Here is a 9796-nt window from a genome sequence, read left to right as displayed (position 1 = left end):
AGTATGTCTTCATGGATATTTATTTCATATTTTGGGACATCACCCAAGACAACTCTATTTTGTGGGTCAAATTGGCCACTGGGAGCCCTGTCAGGTGGCCCCTGTGTCTCTCTGAGAGGACTCCATTGTTCGGGGTTTTGAGCACTACCTTACTTTCTGCAATTGTAAGCTGCTCCCTGTCCTGGCCCCCAGGAACCCCAGGTTCCTTCTATTGGAAAATGCTATTAGAAAACAGGCACTGGGCCTTGAGGCTGCTCATCGCTAATTTTCACTTAGCAGGCTAGAGTAACCGTTCTCTCAGGGGACTCGGGCAACAACAACCCAAAACTTCTCCTGAGGAGCATGGCTTCAGTACAGTCCTGAAGGTATTCCCACAGGTGACACACTAAAGAAAGAGCACTCTCAATTAAAAAACCCAAAACCCAAAACCCAAAAATCAGTATACAACAAGGTAGCAAGGCTTCAAGGTGTAAGGACCAGGAGAAACAATCTCACACCCTTATCTGATAATTCAGATGCTGATATTATCAAAAGCAGACTAAAACTATATTTATGACTTTTTCTTAACTTACTGGGGAATGATTTATAATAATAAACTACATCCCATTAACGTGTACAATTTTTTCCTAATATTTCTTTTTCATTTATTACCTCGAGTACATCTATCTATCATTCAATTACTTGTCGTACATGCAGATAGATAAATGCTTCTTTTTCTTTTATTGGTTTTCAAGGTCATGAATTTGTTCCTCTACCATCCTCCAAAGTTGAACTGATTTGTTTTAGTTTAGTTTAGTTTTTTTTTTTTGACTCGTTAGGAACACCAGGGTTTAAAAATATAGGGACTGCAGGGTTTAGAAATATTTGAGCATTTCAATTAATTGTAATGATTATCCTTACCGAAGGTCAGTGTGTGCAACCTTTGACATGTGGGAACTCCAAGTTTGTTCCTGAGACATTTGAAGAACATTCAAGTTGGCTTGAAGAGCTTCCTTGCTGTCAGATATAACAACATGGCCCAGGCTGCAATCACAAATGTGCAAAACATGTACAGTTTGATAAACTCTGACAGCTGGATGCATATACAAAACCACCACCAAATTGCGATATGGAACATTTCCATTTCTCCCCAAGGATTCCTTTTGCCCCTTTCCTCCCCCACTTCCAGTCCCAGACAATCACTGCCCCTGCTTATTATTTTTATTTATTTTCATGGGCAGGCACCAGGATTCAAACCTGGGTCTCCGGCATGGCAGGTAAGAACTCTGCCACTGAGCCACTGTCACACTGCCCCCCTGCTTATTATTTTTAAAGAACCCAAAAGAATGTCTGAAATAAAAATATGTATTCTTTAAATAAAAATAAGCCTTCAAAAGATGGACTTAACTAGCAAATTAGAAATGGCTAAATAAAGAAGTCAAGACAGAGTGAAAGAATTTACCCAGAAAGTAGCCCAAGAATAAAAGAGATTAAAAATGTGAGAGAGGTTGAGAAAATGAAGGATAAAATGAAAATATTTAGCATACATTTTATCTTTCTTTCAGAAGGAGATGAGAGAAAAATGGGAAGTGGTAGTATTTAAGGAGAGTATAGCTGAGAATTTTTGAGAATTGTTGAATGTAATGGTAGCGGATGCTCTAATGTACTGCCCAGCATGCTTCCTTTCAGGACTGAAGCACTCACCTCCCAGCTGCTAATACTATTGGTGACTGACAGCTTGCAGCCTGTGCCTTCTCCAGACGTTATTCTTGGCTGAAGAGAACTGCCACCCAAAGACACATTCCCTTGCTAAGGGCAGCCTGCATCCAATGATGCACAGGCATAACGTCTCAGCTTCCGTACCCCACTTGAGGATGACTCTGCAGAACCATTGAAGTTCCTGAGCTCTACATGGGGTTAGCTGAGACTTTTGTTGTGTTTACTCCAACTCCCCAACTTCTCTGAAATCTGCCCAATTCTGTTCCTTCATGTCTCCCAAGGTGTTTATTCTGAGAGTATTCCCCAATAAATTTCCTGTGTGCTTATATCCATTTACTATCTGCTTTCCAGGAAATCTCACCTGCAGTTGTTGGTTCCAGGAGTGTCCAAAAAAAGGCGAAGTTCATATGAAATGTTGAGCTGGATCACTGCTGGCCAAACGGCAGTAAGAACTCCGTCACTGATAGTATGCGGGACACAGCTCCTGGCACAAAGTAGCAGTGCCATTGTTAGAATTTTCTTTGGTGCTGAACTGGGAAGATATACACATATAAGGAAATATAATGGCTGGTGCAATGTGTTTGATGTTTGGGAAATATGGAGGAAATGATAGTTTTAAGCAAAGGAATTGAATGATGTTTTGGTTTACTGAAGCTGCCAGAATGCAATATACCAGAAATGGGTTGGCTTTTACAAAGGGGATTTATTAAGCTATAAGTTTACAGTTCTAAGGTCATAGAAATGTCCGAACTAAGTCACCCAGAGAAAGATGGGCTCTGAACAGCCTCTGACTCTGAAGGAAGATGGCTGCATCCAGGGTCTCTCTGTCACATAGGAAGGAACATGGTGACATCCGCTGTCCTTCTCCCCCAGTTTCTAGATTCAAATGGTTCTCTCTGCTCCAGTGAGTCTTTCTATCTGATCTACAAACCTCTGTGTCAGCTCTCAGTTCTCTCTCATAAAGGACTCCAGGAAAGGATTAAGGCTCACCTTGAATGGGCTGAATCCCATCTCCATGGAAACAACCTAATCGAAAGGTCCCAGCTACAACAGGCCTGTGCCCACAAGATCGATTAGAAGGACATGGCTTTTCTGGGATATATTACGGTGTCAAACCAGCACAGATGGCTATGGCTAGGAGCAGCTGATACTTTGAAGAAAGACAGTGAAAGGCTGAGGTTAAATATTCAGTACCATATAAAGGGGCTCTCACCTCCTGAACAGATAGAACTGAGGATCAGGCCCAGGGTTTAATCATAAGAGGAACAGAAAGAGCAGCTCAGTGATGGCTGTTCTCTAAAGACCAGGGCTGGTGGCAGGAGAATTGAGCTCCTGATAAAGTGGATAAGATCCCCAAAATTACAGAACAGATTTCAGCATCTAACTTTCAGAAGCAAGGTGGGTCCAATCATCATAATGAATGTCAACGTCAGAATGGCAGGGCAAAGAACCTGATCTGCAGAGAGATTTGGAGACGGGGTGGTCTCCCCAGTAAGGTGAGTATCTGGAACTGGGAACCAAGGGGTTTATGTAGGAGGCCTCCTAACCAGCATTCCCAATTATCCACTTGGAATTTGAACTTTGGGCTGGACATGTTTAGAGGCCTTAGCTCATGGAGTGAGGAATGCTTCACTCACAGCAAAAATCCCATTAACTTTTAAGTACATCTTCCCAGCCCTCCTGCCCAGTTCTTTCCTTCACTCCATATATACTCCCATCCCTCTTGCTCCTGACTCTTTTCACTTGCTCATCTCAGGGCAGCCTTTGATTCGTGATTCTGCACTAAATTTAATATCTGCCTCTGATTGGAGGCTCTGCTTCTACCCTCGTTTTCTGCCTTCCAACTTTCTAAACTAGATCTCTCTCTTCAGCCCTTATTCCAGGAGAAGCCCCTAAGAAGGACCAGCCTCAAACCCTCTTGCCTTCCCCAGACACGTCAGACACCATATCAATATTAGATAGAATAAATAAACATTGTAGAATTTAAAAATAGTGAATTCTTTGAAGTTTTATCCCAGCATCGTTTACTTTTAGACCAAAGTGCTTAGTCATATCAGGCCTCAAGTTCTAAAGGCAGAGGACTTTATCAATATTTACTCTCCCAGTCTGCCAGACCCACACACTCCAAACTGTTATCTTTCTCCTCTATTTAGTTTTTATTTTTTTGCCGTTCAATGCCATTGCAGGATGAGATGGGCTGGGGATAGTTTTTCCAGAAGGGCTTGCGGCAGGAGCAGCAGCTGCCATTTGAAACTGTGCCTCATATCTTGCCCGTATGCAGGACTCTCTCAGATGACAGCCTTCTTAGAAAATGAGAATTAATCTGGCAATAAATTACAGAGGCTACAAAGCTGTTCCTACTCTTTGACCTAATAATTCTACTTTGGGGAACTTACTTCAAGGGAATAACTTAAGGGGAAGAAAAGTCATCTGTCTTAAGATGTTCAAAGAAGTTTCAATTCATAAGAGGGGAAAATTGGAAGCAATCCAAATTCCCAAGGTTAGGGAAACGGCAGAGCAAATTGTGACACATTACCACAGTGGAATACTCTACAACTATCACAAATACAGGCATGTGTCCAATTCCTGTAAAAGTGTGAACTAACATTCAGTGAGAGATGCCACATACTGGAAACCTTACCCATTTATTGTCTATTGCATGTCAAACACTCTAAATCCTAACAGGGTGATAGTATCATCTCTAGTCTAAGGATAAGGAAACTGAGGCTCCTGGGGTTTAATGTCCTGCCCAGAGAGAAACTGGAATTTAAGCCTGGGTCTCTCTGACCCCAAAGTCTGTACATACAGCTTCCAGATATGTCTGATTTTCTAGCAAAGATAGAAAAGAAACGTACAACGATCTAAGGAGATGAGAGCCTATTTTTAAATTGTCTTATTAACAAAAAGTTGTTTAAACTTAGGAAAAAAACAAGCGTGATAAAACAGGAGCTCTGTCCCATGAAGACCAAGCCTGACTGTACTTGACTTAGTCACCTACTATGGTTTGTGTGGTGTAGACGCCCCCACCAGTTATCCCTACTACATGAATCCAAGTCATGTGGGGGCTGGTTCAGTCCATACGTGCCCCCTTCCCTCGGCCTCCCGCGCTGCACAGAGCCTCTGTGTCTTACACTGAGCTACTACTCTCGTAGGAACAAGAATATTTATTTTTTATCTCTTTGGAGCAAAAACATAGAAACAAAAAAAAGCCTGAAAACCACAGGTGAAGGCATTGTCTTCACAAGGTCCTTGTGAAAATCCAGGAATCTACATCTTGGAGGGGTAGAATGAGCATTTTCTCATTCTCAAGCCGTCAACGGAGCCAGCAACATTGGGAAAAATGGAGAACATATGGTTTCTATGTGGATTTTGGAGCAAAGAAAATTTGGGTTTGGCTCCTGGCCCAGCCGTAATTGCAGGTAAGGGCTTTTTAAAGCACACACATACACACACACAAACACACACACAGACACACACACACACAGAGGTGTTTGTCTTTAAAACTCTTGGAAGGGCAGGTCTATCTTGCCCTTTACTCTAAAGAAGTTGAACTTTGTAATCAAAGAAATGTCCTAGTTCTTGGGCTACAGATGTCTCAGCAAAAGACAAGGACTGGAGATATTTTGTTCATCAGCTGAGGCTTGCATCTTTACTCTTTTTCTCATGCCCACCCACCAAAGCTACAATGCCAGCAGCTGCTGGGCAGTCTGTGGTCCAGCCGGCTGACTGCATCGCCTCCTCCTTCCAAACTACCAGTTGGAGAAGCAATTGGCTCATGCTTTTGAACTGACCAATGACTAAGGGGCAAGGGGCCATTCTGAAACTGCAACCTCCTAATCCTCAAGAAACTATAAAATCAACAGAGACAGAATGAGGACTTCGTGTTCAAAGGCAACAGGGCCAGAGGTCACCTTGTTATTAGAGTACCAGCTTCTGAATCATCTTTCTTGGCTGTGCCTCAGAGCCAGAGGCTGTCTTCTCAATGACTTTGCTAAAGCAGAAAGATGGGGGGGGGGAAGCCAAGGGACGTGGGTTAGTGAGACTCTTGCCACCAGCTGATCTACCTGTTCTGCTTGGCGCCTCCTGCCATGGTCACATCCTTCCTTTTGGTGGAAAATAAATAACTTTCCTTCTTGTTAAGTGGTAGATGGTTGGGATCTTTAGTTTAATTTAATTTTTTTCTAGTTTGCCATGGTAAACACATAGGAATGAAGCAGTTCCCTTAGGAGGGGAGCAGGATAGGTCAGATGCTCAAGTCAGGAGCATGGTCACAGGGCAGGAATCAGAAGAGGAGATCCATGCTGTTCTGATCTCCGAAAGCTGCCAGCAGATACCATGACTTACTTACAGGGCAACTTGGGTCAGCTACTTAACCTCTCTGATCTTAAGATTCCTTATCTGTAGGAGGGGAATAATTCTTCCCATGTTGCAGAGCTGTTGTTAAGATTAGAGAGAATAGGGATAACACTCTGGTTCATAGTAGCTACTAGATTAATGGGAGTTACTACTGTCATCGCTGTGCGTTGACTGGTCTATCGGAGTCTCTTCCTTCTCTGTCTGTCTCCAGAGGTGAGTAAGTTGGGATTCAGTGGGAATGAATGAATGAATAGGGCCTTGATTGTACAGGTCAAGCCTCCCACCTCGGGAAAGAGGAACCAGCAAGCAGGAGTCAACGGGCGGGCATGGCAGATAAGGAAGGCAAACATTAGGTCCTTTCCTTCTTTGCCTCCTGGAGGCTCCATTCTAGCCTTAGCTGCCATCTGTCCCGTCTGACCTAGTCTCACTCCTGTAGGTATTCTGGGGTGTCTCCTGTTTGTCTAAGCCCAGAGTGACCTAGATATGGAAGCGATGTCCAGTTGGGCAGAACAGTATCCCTCCCATCGTCTGTGTGTCCTGAGCACTTTGTACACGGTGTAACTGTGGCTGAGTTATATCCCATCCTATTTTAGGGCCACGTCCGTCTCTCTCAGTGGTCTCCGGGCTCTGTGAGGGTTGGACTGAGTCTGATGCAGCCCTGTTCCTGGAATCGTGGCTGGCGCAGAGTGGACACTTTTGTGCTTCAGAATTATAAGTTAATATTTGGGTGATGGAAACACCTCATTCCTTTTCTCTCCTCCACATTTGCCCCTTCTATTTCTCAGATGCAAAGAAAGGGATTTGAGCCAAAAAGGCTTTTGTGATTAGGTTAGTCTAGGCTCTGTTGCATTAACATCCCACTCTAAAATCTCAAAGGCTTAGTTGACAAAAGTTTATTTCTGGCTCATGCAAAGTCCCCTGCGGTCCTGGGCCACCGGCCAGGCAGCTGCTCTCCATACAGTGACTCAGCAACCCAGGCTCCTTTGATTTGATGACTCCATCCTCCCAACACAAGGCAGGGCAAGACCTGGTAGACACACATACCTGCTTGGCTCTGCTTCAGCCCAGACGTGATACGTCACCTCCCCTCAGAACCCCATAGCCAGACCTGGTCATGTGGCCACCTAGCCATGAGAATGCTCGGGAGACCACACTCTGTGTGCTGAGGAAGGAAAGGAGAACCGGATATTGGTGTGCACTGGTTATGCTTACCACACAAGCCAAGATGAAATGCAGGACAACCTACATCAAAAGTGAGACAATTGGGTGGGCCACAGTGGCTCGGTGGCAGAGTTCTCACCTGCCATACTGGAGACCCGAATTCAATTCCTGGTGCCTGCTCATGCAAAAAGAAAAAGAAAAAGTGAGAAAATGATCAAACTTTAAGGGACTTATTATTATATGTACATTAATTTATTTATGCATCCAATGAATATTTATCAAGCATTTACTAGGTGTAAATCATTGTTCTAGGCACTGGGCCCAGCAGTGAATCAAAGTCCCTGATATCAAATGCCTGTATTCTGTTTGGAGGAGACAAACAATAAATGGGTATATAAACTCTCAAATGGTAATATGTGCTATGAAGGAAAATAAAAGAGGGTAAAAGGACAGACAGTGATAGAGGGAGTTGCTATTTTGGATATTTGGTTGAGGAAGTCCTTGCTGATAAGAGACTTAAATGATCTGAGGGAGACATACCAAAACCTAGGACGACTGGGGTTGTGTTGAGGCAGAGGGAAGACTCCACGCAACAGCCATTTCATTCACTTTGTTCATTCATTCATCAAACCTTTAATGGCTCTTATCACTACACTTGCAGAACTGGTGATATGATATGGATAAAAGCCAGTCTCCACTAGAGCATTTCCTAATATAACTCATGTAGATAGTTTGATTGAATGTCATAAGTACTTGGAATCTCAGGTAGCACATGAGATTTTGTTGGTTTGTTCAGAGTGATCCCCCGATGAATCCCAGAATGATTTGATCAGTGACTGGAAAAGTATTTGCAAGCCCCCTTCGGGGAATGGTGAGAGTGGGGAGAAATTCAACTTCCCCAAGTTGAATTCTTGATATTCTCACAAATAGTGTGGACAACCAAAGCTATAGGCTGAGCCCCCAGTCTTGGGGTTTGTTCACATGAAACTTAACCCCACAAAAGATAGGTCAAGTCTACTTAAAATTTAGGCCTAAGAGTCACCCCCAAGAGAGCCTCTTTTGTTGCTCAGGTATGGCCCTTCTCTCCAGCCAACACGACGAGCAGTCTCACCACCCTCCCCCTCTCTGCGTGGGACATGACTCCCAGGGGTGTGGACCTTCCTGGCAACGTGGGACAAAGATCCTGGAATGAGCTGAGACTCAGCATGAAAGGACTGAGAAAAACCCTAGAATGAGCTGAGAATTAACATCAAGAGACTGAGAGAACCTTCTCGACCAAAAGGGGGAAGAGTAAAACGAGACAAAGTGTCAACGGCTGAGAGATTCCAAACAGAGTCGCGAGGTTATCCTGGAGGTTATTCTTACGCATTAAGTAGATATCACCTTGTTGTTCAAGATGTAGTGGAGAGGCTGGAGGGAACTGCCTGAAAATGTAGAGCTGTGTTCCAGTAGCCATGTTTCTTGATGATGATTGAACAATGATATAGCTCTCACAATGAGACTCTGTGAATGTGAAAACCTATGTCTGATGCTCCTTTTAGCTACTATATCAACAGAAGAGTAGAACATATGGAATAAAAATAAATAATAGGGGGAACAAATGTTAAAATAAATTCAGTTTGAAATGCTAGTGGTAAATGAAAGCGAGGGGTAAGGGGTATGGTACGTGTAGTTTTTTTCTCTATTATCATTTTATTTCTTTTTCTGTTGTCTTTTTATTTCTTTTTCTAAATCGATGCAAATGTACTAAGAAATGATGAATATGCAACTATGTGATGATATTAAGAATCACTGATTATATATGTAGAATGGAATGATTTCTAAATGTTTTGTTTGTTAATTTTTTTTAATTAATAAAAAAAGTTTAAAAAAAAAAAAAGCCAGTCTCCAGCAGCACACAGTTTGGTAGGGGAGACAGACAAGCAAACAAATATGAACAATGAGATGTAAAGGATCGGAGGGAACACAAGAGAGGGACAATTTCCATATGGGTGGAGAAAGGTCTAGGATGAAATGCAATACGTGACTTGATGATCTAAAATGGAAATATGGAAAACCAGCTATTAAACTAAAAGTGTTGTGTCCATTTTCTATTTCTGTGTAACAAACAAATAACAACAACAAAAAACCCAAAGGTATGGTTTAAACCCACAGCATTTCATTATTTCTCCTGATTCTGTGGCTTGGCTTGGTTTGCCTGGGTTGGTTTTTGGGCTCACAAGGTTCTGGCCAGGCTGCCATGTGAATGCCTTCAGCTGGCAGGGGGTGGGCTGGCATGTCCCAGATGGCTTCCTTCCCAAGTCTGGGGCCTCACTGGGGCTCTCTCCTTCTTTCTTACCATGTGATCTCTCAACTGGTCTAATGTGGACTTCTTTACAAGGCGGCTGATTCCAAGAGGGTGGATGGAGTTTGTGAGGTCTCTAAAGAACTGGAAGTCACAGAGTGTCATTTCCACTGCCTTCCATTGGTCAAGGTCAGATAAAAGGTGAACCTGGATTCAGAAGGAAGGGAAATGGACTCTGCCTACATGCATGTATGGGGCTGAAAGGAATTGTTGAAGGCCTATTTTCCACATGCTCCT

At 43.2% G+C, this 9796-nt stretch overlaps 1 long non-coding RNA gene across 1 annotated transcript; it reads right to left on the bottom strand.

The window, feature by feature from the left end:
- Positions 1-922: 922 nt before the first annotated feature.
- On the bottom strand, positions 923-3062 carry LOC143649542 (uncharacterized). The gene is made up of 3 exons (XR_013159095.1): positions 2912-3062; positions 2060-2230; positions 923-1023 (listed from the first exon to the last, which is right to left on the bottom strand). It is a non-coding gene; the product is annotated as an uncharacterized LOC143649542 (long non-coding RNA).
- Positions 3063-9796: the final 6734 nt, after the last annotated feature.

The sequence above is a fragment of the Tamandua tetradactyla genome, chromosome 11 (assembly GCF_023851605.1).
Source record: "Tamandua tetradactyla isolate mTamTet1 chromosome 11, mTamTet1.pri, whole genome shotgun sequence".
Classification (NCBI taxonomy): Eukaryota; Metazoa; Chordata; class Mammalia; order Pilosa; family Myrmecophagidae; genus Tamandua; species Tamandua tetradactyla.
Note: the sequence above shows the minus strand (reverse complement) of the source record. Positions and strands in the feature narration are given on the sequence as shown.